A 13,666-nucleotide genomic window follows, 5' to 3' on the forward strand; every position below is an offset into this window, starting at 1 on the left:
TTCCACAAGACACTAAATAAAAAAAACTTTAATAGCAAAAGATCAGTAGAGTAGAGAGAAGAGAACCCTTTTCCCTCTAGAGGGGACATAAAGGGGAGGGAAAGGGGAAGTACTGGGGGCTGAATTAGAACAAGTTATATTCCATGTTTTCATAATTTTGTCAACATGAAAACTAATGTTATGTATTAGAACAAATAAAAATAAAAAGAACCAATAAAAATAAATTTAAAAAACCCGTGGAGTGTTACAACCACACCGAGAGATGAAGCTGACTGGGCAGAGGTGACGTCAGATTGCTTCCATGAGTGTCTTTGACGCAGACAAGAACAGCCGGGTAGACACATTCCCGGCCACAGCTGTGACCTTCTTTGAGGTAACAGCCCTGTCATGTGACCTTTAATTCTCAGTCTTCAGCCCCACCCCTTTTCCCCGTCCTCATCCAGGGGGTAGGGCCCACATGACAGTTAGAGTGGGGACACTTTCTGTACTTGCCTATAATCTACTATAAAAGGGAATGTAAATACAGGCCCCTGGATGGGCTTGGAGCAGAGCCAGGGCTCTTGGCCTTGGGTGTGCTCCTGGTAACAGGTGTTTGAAGAGCTGTTGCTGCAGAGTGAGTTCTTAGAGACTTGTCAATCCTTTCATATTTGACACGACAGGTAAGTGACTTGGGATCTTTGGCATCCATCACAGTTTATTGAGCCACGTCAAATCCCACAATTTTTGTAGGAGGCACTGACCTGACAGTTACAATCCCCCACTAGTGGGATTATGCCCCAAATAAGCACTAAATGCCCCATGGTTATGATCTACAATTTCCCCAGTTGTCAACAGGTTCATCTTTGTTGTTTTTGATGCTGGAATGAAAATCGCCCCATTTTCTTAAACTTTTCCTTATTTACAATGGGCCTTTTCTTAGGCCTGGGCTGAGGCTTTTGAACATCTGTGGATCTCCTCAGCCAGTCCCAGGAGTCTTGCTCAGACGGAGGTTCTGGGGGGTCATGTCATAGGTCCAAATCTGCATAATTTTCTTTGCCATGAATAGTCTGTGACAGGAGTCGGCCAATAGACAACTCTTCACTGCTTTCTGTCCACATGTGCTTTAGTGTGGATTTGCAGCTTCTGGACTTCAGAAGTTCTGAGTTTCCACCATTTGTGAAATTGGCACATGTGACAGCCTCAGAGGTTCCGTCCATGGTCAGCCGACTCCATAGCTATGGGCCAAGGGGAGGCAGAACATCATGATGAAGAGCATGGTGGGGGAAAGCAGCTCAGGACAGGACAGCCAGGAAGCAGAGAGAGCCTATGGTGCCTGATTTTTTTCTTTTAAAAATTTTCTTATTTTATTATTATTATCATTTTTAACTTTTAAAATACAATTTAGAATCCAGAGTGTACAGTAACAATAATCACAGGCCTGCATAGGTGAACCAAAGTCAAAGCATAGCCTTAAATCTCTTATACAGTTACGAAACAGTGTTAATGGTCAGAAATAGACTTATTCAAAGCAAACATATACAAGACAGATCTTTAAATGACAGTGTGGCCCTTCTGTATCAGATACAATGTATAAAAGAGAGCATTTATGGGTTGTCTTGTCAGGAAACTTACATAAACTTTCATTTTTTAAACTTTTACATAGCTCTTAGGCAAGGCTTAAATAACAGTTGCTTGTTTAACCAGTTACAAAGGAATCATTTAAGACTTTGAAAGAGGTACAAACCCTAATTCCTTTAAGACTTAGTTTCCCCAAGTAATAAAACCTAACAAATACTAGAAAATCATCTGTAGACAAGAGCAGATCAATGTTTCAGACTTTGCTTCATATCAGTACTTTAGAGTTCAAGTAACTGTAACTGACTGTGCTAATTATAGCCAATTTAATCACAAACACAAACTTTTTTAGATTTACCCTCCACAAACCTTCTGTGACTTACTTGGACATTACCTGGTGCCTTTCTAAAGGAACTAGAAAATGGTACCCCTTCCTCGAGGAAAATACTATTTAAGTTTATTTACTATTGCACAGCCCAGGAAGCTCTGCCCTGGGAGCTCCCTAAGTCCTGGCTATAGGCACATGTGCTCTCTCTTTACCTGCTCACACACACTCCTGTCCTTGGACTCCCAGGTACTTAGGCCACCAGCCCTGCACACAGGCCACCCCACCCCCAACTCGCCAGCTGAGGCCATGAGTCAGATTGGGGGTAGGAATTTGGCCTGCAAAAGATGTGGATGCAACAGTGACTGGACAGGGGGATCCAAGATGGCGGGACAGAGGGAAGCGGCATTCTGTGTCGCTCTGTGACCTGGGACTCAAGCAATGAGAATATTGCTTCTCTGCCAGTGATATTCTTGCTCCCATCCAGGAATCATGGCCACTCTACTGTGCAGGGCTGCAGGCCTCAGTGACAGAGTAGGTCTCCCAACTACTCGCCCACACAGGACTACCAGGTGCCTGAGAAGGACCATCCGCATCAGCACCCACACAGAACTTTTGGCCACACAGGCTCTGAACAGAGCAGACAGCACACACTGGAAGCCACAGAGCCATCTCTGAACACATTGTCCATGTTCAACACCATCACCCGGCTCTCCCTGACCCGACCTGACACCCCATTGCCACCTCCATCTTGGGTCACCTTCATCACCACCTTTAGTGGGGGCAACTCCCAATTTGGAACTCCAGGAGGCCAGGTACTCAGTTTCTAACTCTCTCTTCTCCCCAGAAGCCGCTAACCTGTCACAGTGACATCCAGGTTACATTCACCCTCCTGAGGGCGGAGATACCAGCTAACAACAGATGACCCCACCTATTGGATGAGAGGGAAGCAGGAAAGGTACTGATCTCCAACCAAAACAATCCTTGTTTCTTCCTTTGAGATATTTTTCCCTTCTCCTTCTCACATCCCCAACATATGTGAAACCAACTGCTTTGCATGAATTAGGGTTTTGAGGACTGTGACATCTGAATAGTATAGAACAGTTGTGTTGTATATTCTTTTTTTCCTCCAAGTTTTAGTTTCCCCAAGTAATAAAACCTAACAAATACTAGAATATCATCCATGGATAAGAGCAGATCAATGTTTCAGACTTTGATTCATATCAGTACATTAGAGTTCAAGTAACATTTTAACATTTTAATTTTCTTAATATTTGTACATTTGTTTTATGTACTCTACTGTCTTCCCACTTACTTGTCTACCCCAAATTACTTCATCTCTATTCTCTTGCTACTAACCTTCTTCTTTAGATTTCTCTTTCACACTTCCTAAGATATAATAACTCTATATCCTCACCTCCTACCTCCTCAGGATATCATCCTATATCTCAATCCCAATTCTTTGTCCACCATCAGAAACTGTAAACCCTTGTACAAACCTACTGATTGTATTGTAGATAATAATTGAATTCACCATTTCGGTATATTATGACCAAACTGTAAGTGTCTTAATAGCAACTATTTCTTTTTAGGTTGTAAGTTGTTTATACTGGGATCTGTTAACATTGTCCTTCCCCTCAAAGGAGAGGTACTGAATCCCTACAGGGGCACTATAAGCCTATAGGGTAAACAGTTATGCCTCGGATCCACAGTGCTAAAAGGGAAGACACGCAAGCAACATGAAAAGAAAAGGGAGGAAATTGCCCCAAACAAATCAAGATACCGCATTATTGGAATCCATGGCCAGCACAACACATGAAATTACAGGGAAGGAGTTCAGGATGCACATAATTAAAATGTTCTATGAATTAAAGAATGATATAAGGCAGCAAATACAGGCAGCAAAGGATCATTCGACAAAGAGTTACATAAACAAATACAGGAAGCAAAATATTACTTTATTAGGGAGATAGAGGTTTTTTAAAAAAAACCCAAACAGAAATCCTTGAAATGAAAGAAATAATAAACCAAATTATGAAAGCATCACCAACAGATTAGACCACTTGGAAGAGAAGACCTCGGACAATGACGACAAAGTATATAATCTTGAAAAGAATATAGACCATAGAGTAAGAAACCATGAGAAGAACATTCAAGAAATATTGGAGAGCATACAAAGGCCAAATTTAAGAGTTACTGGGATAGAGAAAGGCATAGAGTTACAAACCAAAGGAATGAAGAATCTATTCAATAAAATAATATCAAAAATTTTTCAAACATGAAGAATGAATTGGAAAACCAAATTCAAGAAACCTACAGGATTCCAAATGTACAAAATCACAACAGATCCACACCAAGGCACATTATAATGAAAATGGCTAACATACAGAATAAGGAAAGAATAGTAAAAGCCAAGAGAGAAAGGAATCAGATTACCTATGGGGGAAACCAATTAGGTTATGTGCAGACTTTTCAACCTAGACCCTGAAAGCTAAAAGACCCTGGAACTACATATATCAAGATCTGAAAGAAAATGGATACCAACCAAGAATCTTGTATCTAGAAAAATGAAGTTTAAAATTGATGATGAAATATAAACCTTCCATGATAAACAAAAGCTAAAAAGAATTTACAGCAAGAAAACCTGCACTACAGAACATCTTTGGCAAAATATTCCATGAAGAGGAAATGAAAAACAACAATGAAAATCAACAGAGGGAGGTGTTACACTAAAGGAAAAATTAATCAAAGGAGAAATCAAGTCAATTTAAATAACAAAATAAACAAAAATTGTTGGGAATACAAATGATGTCTCAATAATGACCTTGAATGTTAATGGCCTAAACTCACCAATCAAAAGACAGACTAGCAGACTGAATTAAAAAAAGACCCAATAATATGCTGCCTCCAGAGAGCTCATCTCATAGGAAAAGACATCCACAGACTGAAGATGAAAGGTTGGGAAAAATTATACCCTGCACATGGACTGTGGAAGCAAGCAGGGCTTCCCATCCTCATATCAAATAAAGTAGACGTCAAGCTAAAGTTAATCAAAAGGGATAAAGATGGACATTTCATACTGCTCAAGGGAACCACACACCAACAAGACTTAACAATTATAAATATATATACCCCCAACAATGGAGCATCTATATTTATCAAACAAATTCTTCTCAAATTCAAGTCAAATTGACAACAACACAATAATTTTGGGTGACTTTAACACACCTGTTTCACTACTGAATGGATCTTCCAAACAAAAGCTGAACAAAGAAACTATAGAACTCAATAATACAATCAATAACTTAGACTTAACTGACATATATAGAATATTTCATCCTTCAATGAGTGAATACAGTTTCTTCTCAGCAGCACACGGATACTTCTCTAAAATAGATCATATATTATGCCACAAAGAAACTCTTAGCAAAAACAAAAAAGTAGAGATACTACCCTGCATTTTATCAAATCATAATGCAATGAAATTAGAAATCAATGATAAAATAACAAAAACTACTCCATCACCTGGAGACTAAAAATATGCTACTGAATGTATAATGGATTGCAAAAGACACCAAGGAGGAGATTAAAAAATTCTTAGAGGTGAATGAGAACACTGATACAACATATTGAAATCTCTGGGACACTATGAAGGCAGTACTAAGAAGAAAGTTCATTGCATGGAGTTCATTCCTTAAAAGAAGAAAAGTCAACCAACAAATGACATCTCAAAGCCCTAGAAAAAGAAGAACAAATCAACACCAAAAGCACTAGAAGACAGGAAATAATTAAAATCAGAGCTGAAATTCAATGAAATTGAAACAATTGAAAAAATTGACAAAACAAAAAGTTGGTTCTTTGAAAAAATAAATAAAATTAACAAACCCATAGCCATGCTAACAAAGAGAAGGAAAGAGAAAATTCAAATTACTAATGTCCATGATGAAAAAGGAAATATCATGACAGACACTACGGAAATACAGAAGATAATTAGAAATTATTTTGAAAACGTGTACTCCAATAAAATAGAAAATATCCAAGACATCAACAAATTTCTAGAGTCATGTGATTTGCCCAGATTGAATCAGGATGATATACACAATTTAAAAAGATCAATTTCAAGCAATGAAATAGAAGATACCATCAGAAGACTACCAACAAAGAAAAGCCCAGGACTGAATGGATACACAGATGAGTTCTACAAGACCTATAAAGAAGAACTAATACCTATACTCTTCAAATTATTTCATGAAATAGAAAGAGAGGCAGTACTTCCAAACTCATTCTATGAGGCTAATATTACCCTGATTCCAAAACCAGACAAAGACACATCAAAGAAAGAAAATTCAGACCAATATCTCTAATGAACATAGAGGCAAAAATTCTTAATAAAATTCTGACAAATCAAATACAAAAACATATCAAAAAGATAGTGCACCATGATCAAGTGGAGTTCATCCCAGGGATGCAAGGTTGGCGCAACACATGAAAATCAATAAATGTAATTCATCACATCAATAGACTTAAAATAAGAATCATATGATCACTCAATATATGCAGAAAAAGCATTTGAGAAAATACAGCACCCAGTTATGTTCAAAACACTAAAAAAATCTAGGGATAACAGAAACATATCTCAACATCATAAAAGCTAAGCCCCAGGCCAACATCATTCTAAATGTAGAAAAATTGAAAGCATTCCCTCTAAAAACTGGAATAAGACTGGGATGCCCACTTCTATTTAAATAGTTCTTGAAATACTGGCCAGAGCAATTAGACAGATGAAAGAAATTAAAGAGATACATAGGAAAAGAAGAATTCAAATTAGCACTATTTGCCAACAACAATATGATTCTATACCTAGAAGCAAAAAGTTCCATCAGAAAACTTTTAGAACTAGTAAATGAATTCAGTAATGTAGCAGGATACAAAATCAACACCCATAATCAAAGGCATTTCTGTATATCAGGGACAAACCCTCTAAAAGGGAAACAGGGAAAACTACATTTACAATAGCCTCAAAAAAAAAAAAAAACCCAAACAAACAACAACAACAAAAAACAAACAAACAAACAAAAACACCACGGGAATCAACCTAACAAAAGAGGTGAAAGACTTCTGCAACAAAAACTATAGAACACCAAGGAAAGAAATTAAAGAAGACCTTAGAAGATGGAAAGATCTCCCTTGCTCTTGGATAGGCAGAATTAATATTGTCAAAATGACCATACTTCCAAAAGCACTATACAGACTTAATATAATTCCAATCAAAATCCCAATGACATTCCTCATAGAAATAGAAAAAACAGTCATGAAATTCATCTGGAAAAATAAGCTAAAGCAATCCTTAGCAAGAAAAGTGGTGCAGGTGGCATCACTAAACCAGAGTTTATACTACAGAGCAACAAACAGTATCAAAAACAGCATAGGATTGGCACCAAAAACAGACTGGTAGACCAATGGTACAGAATACAGGACACAGAGACCAACCCACATAATTACAGTTATCTTGTATTAGACAAAGGTGCCAAAAACATACATTGAAGAAAAGATAGCTTCTTCAACAAATGGTGCTGGGAAAACTGGAAATCCATATGCAATAAAATGAAATTAAACCCCTATCTCTCACCATGCACAAAATTCATCTCACAGTGTATCAAAGACTTAGTTATTAAACCAGAGACCCTGCGTCTGATAGAAGAAAAAGTAGGTCCAAATCTCCATCATGTCAGATTAGGCCCCGACTTCCTTAATAAGACTCCTACAGTGCAAGAATTAAAGCCAAGGATCAATAAATGGGATGAATTTAAACTAAAAATCTTCTTCTCAGCAAAAGAAACAATCAGTGAGGTGAACAGAGAGCCTACATTTTGGGAACAAAGTTTTACCACTTGCATATCAGATAGAGCACTAATCTCTAGGGTATATAAATAATTCAAAAATTCAAACAGCAAAAAACAAAATAAAAACAAAACAAAACAAAAAACCAACCCAAATAACCCAATCAATAAATGGGCTAAGGAACTAACAGATACTTCTCAGAAGATGTTATACAACCAATCAACAAATACATGAAAAAAGTTCAATATCTCTAGCAATTAAAGAAATGCAAAACAAAACTAAGATTTTATCTCACTTCAGTCAGAATGGCAGGTACTAAGAATACAAACAACAATAAGTGTTGGCAAGGATGTGGGGAAAAGGCACACTCTTACATTGCTGGTGGGACTGCAAATTGGTGTAGCCGATATGGAAAGCAGTATGGAGATTCCTTGGAAAACTGGGAATGAAACCAACATTTGACCCAGCTATCCCACTCCTCAGTCTATACCCAAAGGACTTAAAACAGCATACTACAGGGACACAGCCACATCAATGTTCATAGTAGCACAATTCACAATAGCTAAACTATGGAGCCAACCTAGATGCCCTTCAGTAGATGAATGGATAAAGAAACTGTGGAATATTACTCAGCATTAAAAGAGAATAAAATCATGGCATTTGCAGGTAAACGGATGGTGTTGGAGAATATAATGCTAAGTGAAGTCAGCCAATCCAAAAAAACCAAATGCCAAATGTTCTCTCTGATATAAGGAGGCTGATTCATATTGGGGTTAGTAGGGGGAGCATAAGAGGATTTGATAAACTCTAGATAGGGCAGAAGGGTGGGAGGGGAAGGGAGGGGGTTATGGGGGTAGAAAAGATGGTGGAAAGTGATGGTCATCATTACCCTAAGTACATGTATGAAGACACGAATGGTGTGAATATACTTTGTATACAACCAGAGATATGAACAGTTGTGCTCTATATGTGTAATATGAATTGTAATGCATTCTGCTGTCATATGTAACAAATTAGAATAATATTAAAGCAGAAAAAAATAGTGACTGGACAGCTAGCAGCTGTGCATATGGCATCATGTGTCCCCTGCATTGTCCCCTGGGTGACTCTGACCTGGCTAGTGCCATCTTCACTGGTATGGTTGGTTTCTCTGTCTCTTGACCATCCCATCCCTCACTGGGTCTTTGCAGCTAAGTTTTTCTTTCTTCATCTCTCCCTCTCTCTGTCTCCTGTGCTTTAGGTGTCTGTCTGTGTCTGACTTTCTCTTGTCATCTGAGACCATGTGCATTCTCTTCTCTGCCCGATTGTCTTTGTGACTCCCTTCTTCTTTGCCTCACTAATATTTTATGTCTCCCTAGCTCTACTTCTATCATTATCTTTTTTGTTTCTAAGTCTTCTCCTTTACACAACCCCCTTCAAGTGCAGGCCCCCAGTGACCTAAGGACCTCCCACATGGTTCTAACTCCCAAGGTCTCATCATCTTGAAGACCAAGCTTTAGACACATGGGCTTTAGGGGGCCACCCAAACCAATATCCAGACCACAGCACGTGGCTTTCTAACTTCCTGGTGAGAGAATGACACTTTCCCCACTCTTTTTGTGATTAAAGAGAATACCAACATTACTCTCCTTTTCTGTCACCTCTCTTTCACAGGTGAGTGGGACTGATGAAAATCAGGATTTCTGTGTGACCAAGGTGGTCATTGTAGGACTTGAGGTGGGGATGGAAGGAACTTCTATTGAAATTGGCCATAATAATAGCAAGGTCTCCTGGAGTGAGTGGTCTATTAGAAAACACTGGGCCAAATTATCACTGTTTGCAGGTGATATGATCCTGTACTTATAAGATCCAAAGGCTCTACCAAAAGACTATTAAAGCTAATAAACAAATGCAGCAAAGTAGCAGGTTGAAAGATCAACATATAAAAATCAATAGCATTTCTATACTCCAATAATGAATCCTCTGAGAAAGAAATCAGGAAAACAATCTCATCCACAATAGCCTCTAAACAAACGGACAAGCAAACACCTAGGAATGAATCTAACCAAGGAGGTGAAAGACCTCTTCAATGAAAACTATAGAACACTGGGGAAAGGAACTGAAGAAGACCACAGAAGATGGGAAGACCTCTCAAGTTCATGGATAGGCAGAATTGATATCATTAAAATGGCCATATTACCCAAAGCAATAAAAGACCAGAACAGCCAAAGCAATTCTAAGTTGAAAAAACAATGCTGGAGGCATCACAAAAACTGACTTCAAATTATACTTCAGAGCTACAGTAACAAAAACTGCAAGGTATAGATATAAAAACACATACATAGACCAGTGGTACAGAATAGAAGACACAGAAACAAATCCACACAGATACAGTCATCTGATCCTGGGTAAAGGTGCCCATTCACTGGAGAAAAGACAGCCTTTTAAACAAATGGTGCTGGGAAACTGGTTACCCCTACGTAGAAGAATGAAATTAGATCTTTATCTCACCCTGCACAAAAGTCAACTCAAAATTGGTCAAAGACCCAGGAATGAGTAGTGTTTATGGAGGCAGTTCCTTGACCACCAGTCTGACATTAAGTGGGATCACTCCTGGATCTCAGCTGCACGCAGTGCAGACCCACACTGTGGCTGATGGTGATTTAGGCAGAAAAACAATCTGTCTCGCTGGGACACAGATCTCTGCCTAAACCCAGGGCTGGTCTAGAATTTCCGTGTGCTAGTGCAGGTTCAGGGAGAGCTGTGCTGCCCAAGTCTGAGCAACAGGTGGTGGAGTTCGTCCTTTGACTACAAAGGCTGATGTCAAACTGGGTTGCTCTCACCCGCAGCCTGCACAGGCAATTGAAGCTGGGTTCCCCGAGTGAAGTGGGCTGGCTGAGAAATCCAGTGAAAAATCACAGGACACAGAAAATAGTTTTAAAGAGCGGGGGCAGGACAGCTCTTTGACCTTAAAGGTTGAGCTTCGGTGCTGGAAAGAGAGAGAGAGCCCGTGTTTGCTCTATTTATTTGGGGGAACTTCAAAGGCCTTCTATAGAATGTTCTTAGCCAATTAAGACAGGAGGTGGGCTGTCCAGTTCCCAATGGGTCACGCCCAACTATGGAGATAAGAGATCAGTCTTCCTAGCTGAAGACAGAGGTCACGTGCACTGTGCAATCCATTAAGTGGGAGGAGCCACAATAAAACTTGAAATGCCAAACCAAAATCTCCTTGGCTCCAAGGCCAAGTGAAGATGCTCAAATAGCTCAGGAGTGGCTCCCCACAGGTGGCCTCTGAGGCTCAGCCACAAGCACCTGTGCAGATTTACAGGTGAGGGCACCTAAGTCCCAGCCCAAGGCTTCCATGATACAGGCTGGAACTTGAGTCAGTTACACCAGTCTTTGCTGCTTCCAGAGCCTCTAAGACTTCTAGCCTCGGTATAAGGACGTTTAGTTTCTGTTTGGTGTTGGGTCTCACCATGGTGGGCCAGCTCTGAGCTCCAAGACGAAGTCCTATGCTGGCCGTCCCATTAACACTACCCCAACTTCCAGCAGCATAGCATGGTGCAAGAATCCATTTATTGGTGGTGGTAGTAGTGGGGAGTCATAATAGTGGGGGTGGTAGTGGGGTAGGACTGGTCAGGAAGCTCAGGATTTTGCCTAAGATCCCAGTGTTGGCCTGCTGAAACCTAACACTGGGCAGATCCCAACAGTACCTGTTCCCAGGGTAGTTCCTGTGGATGGAACTTCTAGAGCAACCATACAACCAAGAACCCATGGATCCCACCTGTTGGAGAGCTACTCAGTTGACATCATCCCCGGCTTGTTGCAGCAGTCTTGGGTTTCAAGCAGCAGGCCACCCCTAGTGGTGTGAGCCTTGGTCCTCCCCATTGCTGGTCTGGGTTGGGGGGTCTGGGGGTCTGGGCTGAAACACAGCTTTGCATTGTGGTTGGCCACAGGTGTGGCATAGGAGACTAGGAGGGTCCTTCCACAGTGAGTCTCTCCACCGCTAGCGACAATTGTGCAGTGCCCAGAGGCTGGTGACTGTAGATGGGCATCTGGGTTTGCTCTGGCTGCAGAGAAAGGCTTCTGGGGTGGACTAACGCGGTTTTAGGCACTTCCGGAGTTCCTGAGGTGCCAAAATAGCAACACAGAACAGAACGCTCACGGCAAACTCTGCCCTAGCGCGCCATCTAGTGTTGAAATAGTGGAGGTGACGACAGGCTTACAGAAGATGAGCAGCCAGATTATGAATACTGGAAGGAATATCTAACCCTGCAGTGCCCAGGTGAGGCCTCAGAACAGCAGGCATCAGACATGCGGACCACGAGCTTTCACGATGCCCTGACTTACCTAGTGAATGCCAGGAACAGTCACAATAAGGTGCCAAACCAAGTTGCATTCAGTACGGGTAAACTCTGGGATGGAGAAGTTAAAGCAGCTCCTTTAAGGAAACTCAAGAAACCCACAGACCAATCCAATAGTCTGAGTAATTTAACAGAGAGAAAAGCAATTAAAAACACTGAACAGAAATCCTTGAGCTAAATTAAAGATAAATTAAGAACATGTTAGAAGACATAGATAGTGGGACAGAGCAAACAGAAGAAAGAATTAGTGAACTCATAGTACAGAGCAGAAATTTTATATATATATATATATATATATATATATATGTTTTTTTTTTTTTTTAGCTGGACATGGTGGTGCACATCTGTAATCCCAGCGGCTCAGGAGGCTGAGGCAGGAAGATTTCAAATTCAAAGCCAGCCTCAACAACACAGCAAGGCCCTGTCTCAAAAAAAAAAAAAATATATATATATATATAGTGTGTGTGTGTGTGTGGAATAACGTGGGTATGCAGCATAGGAACTTAAATACTTGGTCTTGGTTCAGAAAACTAACAGATTGTTAGAAGAAAAAACATGAAGAAAAAAGAAGCCTAATTTAATGCTTCTTAAGTAGTGTTTGTATTTATAGCACCAATGTCCATTTTGAGCCTTTAAGGGGTAGGAGTTATGGGTTGGGAAAGGGGAGTATAAATGAAAGCTTAAATTTAGAAGAAAGAAGTGGGAGTAAAGGAAATTATTTTGATTAAGTATATTTCATTTGATCTGGGTATTTTTGGACCATTTTATTAAATTAATTGTTAAGCTGCAGTTGGTTGTTCAGGTGAGTGTTGATACCTCACTGGTGAGTGCGCTGGGAATCACTTGCCAGTTGTCCTTTACGGAGCTTATTTTATGATTTAACACAGACTATACTGTCCATAGGAGCGGGTTCCCTTCCCCTTATTTGTATGTTTGCCATATACTTTGATATTTGAAATGTTATGTACTGGAAAGGACACATATATCTAGACCAGATGGGGTTTTATGCAATCTTTATTCCTTCAATGAACAATAACAACAACAAAAACAAATAAGAAAAAAGTTGGTGAGCTCAAAGACAGTCCACTTTTTTCTTTTTTCTTTGTTCTTTTAAGATATAGATGACAGAAGAATGTATTTTGACATATTATACATACATTAAGCATGCCTTATTCCAACTAGGGTCCCATTCTTGTGGTTGTACATGTTGGGGCGTTACTTTCTTTGTGTATTCATTCATATATGAATATAGGAAAGTCATGTCTGACTCATTCTACTGCCTTTCCTACTCCCACCTCCCTCCTTCCTTCATTCCCCTTTGTCTAATCCAATGAGCTTCTATGCTTCCCTCCCCCTACCTTATTGTGAGTCAGCATCTGCACATCAGAGAGGACATTTGGCCTTTGGTTTTTTGGGATTGGCTTATTTCACTTAGCATGATAGCCTTTAGTTCCATCCATTTGGCAGTATACACCATAATTTTATTCTTCTTTATGGCTGAATAATATTGTGTATAGATGCCACATTTTCTTTACCCATTCATCTGTTGAAGGACACCTAGGTTGTTCCCATAGCTTAGGTATGAACATCTATGTGGATGTAT

At 39.9% G+C, this 13,666-nt stretch overlaps 1 protein-coding gene and 1 pseudogene across 1 annotated transcript in view; one reads left to right on the top strand and one right to left on the bottom strand.

Annotated features, from left to right (window-relative positions):
* LOC107151434 (cytochrome P450 2B4-like) overlaps positions 1 to 13,666 on the top strand; it is an 84,578-nt gene that overhangs the window by 28,636 nt on the left and 42,276 nt on the right. The gene's annotated exons all lie outside the window — the stretch shown is intronic.
* Positions 357 to 13,666, bottom strand: part of LOC107151633 — a 32,612-nt pseudogene continuing 19,302 nt past the window's right edge.

This window comes from Marmota marmota, unplaced genomic scaffold (assembly GCF_001458135.2).
Source record: "Marmota marmota marmota unplaced genomic scaffold, marMar, whole genome shotgun sequence".
Lineage (NCBI taxonomy): Eukaryota > Metazoa > Chordata > Mammalia > Rodentia > Sciuridae > Marmota > Marmota marmota.